We start from the raw sequence: 3,987 nt of genomic DNA, 5'->3' as shown, positions 1-3,987 counted from the left end.
GGGGTTGCTATGAATAGAACCGACTTGACTGTACCTACCAACACCGCCAATACACAAATGTAATACTAGAATTTTAATAGATTTTTAATATTAAACGTTGTTTCTAGAAACATTGGAATTTTAATAAAGGTTGTACAGCCAAAATTCTAATTTGTGTAAAAAAATTTGGATTGCAATAGTAGATATATGTGGTCCACTGATGGCTACAAAGTTGGTTATTTGAACTCACCAGGAGCTGATGGAGAAAGGCCTGGCTGTCTGCTGTGGTGAAGATCACCAGGAAAACCCCGTGCAATGGTTCGACTCTGTCACGTGGTCCCTTAGGAGTCAAAAGCAACTGGATGATGCAACAATAAAAGCAATATACTGTAGTATGTATAATTTTATTATTTGACTGTTAAAGAATAGCAGGGTATTTTTTGGTGTGGCCACTGGATCATGGAAGAAGTATATTTTTTAGTGCTTCCGAAATTTGAGATCATAGAGCTAAGAAATAAGGATATTTTACTTGAATTGGCTGGTTCTATTTGGTGAGATACACTCCCTAATTTTGGAGAAAAGAATTGCTTTTTCTAAAGAGTATTAGCTGTCTAAAATTGGGCAACATAGCAAGTTTATTGGCGTGTAGTACTGGTGTGCTTGGGCTGGTTGTGGTCATGACTTCCCAATCTTTGCCAATATGTCGCATGGGTCATTTGAATTGGGCCAGGGGAAGAGTATTTGTAGCATGGAAAGCAGTACATACCCAGGGACTGGTCCCCCCCTGAAGTGCAGGTTTTTAATCATTTTTCCAGCACACCACTGTATTTAGTAAACACCCAATTTTTACATTTAATTCGGTCTGCTCAGTCTCTTTTCAGGAACAACTCTTTCCTGAGCAACGTGATTCTGGTGTGATTTGCAGTCCCAGAGCCCACCCATGTAATCACACAGGTGAACATATAACACCGATTGTGTGTCGAAACGAGGATCATCCAGTGAGGCAGCCAGAAAAAAAGGCACCATTGCCTGTCTTTCTAAAATCCATTCTGGTTCATGGGGAGAAGTGCTGAGCGCTGACTCTGTACGTGCTCCGCGACGACTTTACAGGAGCATATTCACCTGGGAGGTTCCTCACCCCTCTGCTCACTTTTGTACAGAAACGCCTATTGCCTTGACTCGTGTCAAATTGGGTCTGGTGGACAAAGAAGCAATCGCCAGTGCCATCCTCAATCCCCCGTACAATATTGAACGCCCAGAATGACCGCATGTGCCCAATCCATAGATTTTGTGCAATAAATGCTTTCTGAAACAAATGGAATCTGGCACTCGATTCACTTGTTCAGAGCTGGCTACTTCCAAAACTCAGTGAAGCTTCAGGATAAATCCTACAGGACTATGATGTTTCATTTCCTTATTGTTGAAAGAACGGGCTGGAGGCACAGGGAATCCAGGGTGGACGATACCTTCAGGACCAGGGGTGTGAGGGACGATGCTGGGAGAGTGGAGGGTGAGTGGGTTGGAAAGGGGGAACTGATTACAAGGATCCACATGTGACCTCTTCCCTGGGGGACGGACAGCAGAGAAGGGGGGAAGGGAGACTCCGGATAGGGCAAGATATGACAAAATAACAATCTGTGGATTATCAAGGGCTCATGAGGGAGTGGGGAGCGGGGAGGGAGGGTTAAAAAAAAGAGGACCTGATGCAGAGGGCTTAAGTGGAGAGCAAATGCTTTGAGAGTGATTAGGGCAAAGAATGTAGGGATGTGCTTTTACAATTGATGTATGTATATGTATGGATTGTGATAAGAGTTGTATGAGCCCCTAATAAAATGTTTTTTTTAAAAAAGAAAAGAAAGAACAGGAGCCCAGAGAGAAGGAAAGTTCTCAAAGCCACACAAGGAGATTGCTGCTGGATTCTCCCTTTACTCTTCGCCACCTCTTACACTCAGGTCCTTTTCAGGACATCGGTTTGATTTTAGCTGAAGTAAATCCTTTTGTCGTTGTTTTATTTGGGCTTATTCTGCTGGTGTCAAACATTAGATTTTTGTCTGCTTACATAGGTTTTTATTTTACTCACACTTGAAAGATATTTTCATGTTGTTGATTTTTATTTTTATCTCAGTGCCTTAAATATTTCACTGACCTCTGACTTCGATATTTGTTTCTGTTGAGAAGCCATCTGTCGGTTGGTCACTCTTCAGAGGTCACCTGTGTTTTATTATGAGTACTCTGCAGAGGATTTCAATTGCCTTCAGACACACTGAGGCTGATGAAGTCGGTGGCCCGCAGAGAAGACCCCACTGTTAGCACTGACAGTTACATGGGAAAAAGCCAGGAGACTAGTGCACTCATTGTGTGAGCAGCTGGATCCACTTGCAGAGTGGACATGGAGGAAGAGAGCAATGCAGGGATGGGCTGAGTCTGGACCTATTCCATCGATGCCTGCTGATTTGGTCCACTGTGATTAGAGAGAACAGGAAGGGCTAGTCGGTCTGAAGTTGTGTGGAACCTGACCCTGTAAGCATAACCTAACCACAAGGGACCAGGGCTGATGAGGATATGTGAAGGGGACAGGTTGACTGATGTGTGCCCATTCGGCCTAGCAATGGCTAGGGCTGAGATGACCAGAATGTAACGTGATGATGACAATTTTGTTGACCTTGTGACCTGCTAAAAATTGCTGCATTCTGATGAACATCCATGGATTTTACCGTGGTTATGGATGCAGGTTCCACCTGAAATGAAGATTGTTCAGATCAAAGAACTTGTCTCTTCAGAGTAGGGAGTGCACGTTAAAATGATACCAGATAAAAAGGCCTGAAGTTGCTGGCTTACAAGATTTCATCGATGTGTTTAGTCTTAAAACAAGTGAAACAAGGGAGGATCCCCACTGTATAATGTTCTCTTTACCTCATGGGTCTGGGAAAGTGAGCGTGGGGGGAAATGTTGATATAGTTCAGGTATGATAATCAACAGGGCTAACGGTGATTTTAAACATTGTAATTGTAAGTGTGTTTGATACAATTGATGTATGGATTGTTATAAGAACTGCAAGAGCCCCCGATAAAAATAATTTATTAATCTAAAAAAATGTAACTGAATGTAGGGGAAGTTAATTCCTCAGAGATGAATGTGTTAATGGCTGGAATGGCCTGAGGTGCAGTCAGTTACTGTGGTCCTGCTAGTCATCATTCTTACAGGCGGTGTTGTAATTTGTACTCTATGCCTGTGGCTACAATTCCATTTTAGAGAGCATTCTCTGATATACTAAACAGAATTAAGCTGGGGTTATGTCCTGGCCTTAGCATTGAGGGTGAACCAAGTCACATCCTGTGTTTCCCTGGGGTGGGGGTGGGGGAATGGGGGGTATCTTTAGACTCTACTAGAGAGTAGGACTTAAGACAATCCTGCCTTGTTCTTGGGGATATTGTCAGTTAGAAGACCAAACTCACACCTCTAGCAAAGCCATTCCTCTGTTTGCAAGAGCCATCTCCAACAGAGAGAGAAATCCAGGATCATTGGAGGAGCGTGTTCTAGATCTCTGAGGTGGCAGAGGCTGCCAGGCTCAGAGGCACCAGAGACTGGCAGAGAGACTCGGAAGAAAGGGGCTGAGACCACGGGCTATCGTCCCATCTAGCTCAGCACTAGGAGAAACAGACAGTCTGGCTCCCTGGCCCCCAGAGGCAGAAGCCAAGGGACCACAGGGCTGAAAGGCTGAGGAGCAGAGAGAGATTTGGCTGTTAGCTAAGGGGAGGTGCTGCTGTGAACTAGCGACTTTATCCTCGCTGCCTCCTGATCCTGACTTGTGGCGATATATTCCCTACTGAACCCCAGGATTTGTGTGGCCAGTGCAACAAATTATTGAACCGAGTATACACGGAGAGTGTCGTGGGAAGAGCAACTGGTGTCAGAGTAGGTAAGAAGGGTGGAAGATGGGGGCATGACTCTTGGCAACAGCGAAGCCGGAGGAGGCCAGGGTGACCTCCCACCCCAATTACCGCAAGT

Source organism: Tenrec ecaudatus, chromosome 15 (assembly GCF_050624435.1).
Source record: "Tenrec ecaudatus isolate mTenEca1 chromosome 15, mTenEca1.hap1, whole genome shotgun sequence".
Classification (NCBI taxonomy): Eukaryota; Metazoa; Chordata; class Mammalia; order Afrosoricida; family Tenrecidae; genus Tenrec; species Tenrec ecaudatus.
The sequence above is the reverse complement of the archived record's forward strand: the minus strand, read 5'-3'. Positions refer to the sequence as shown.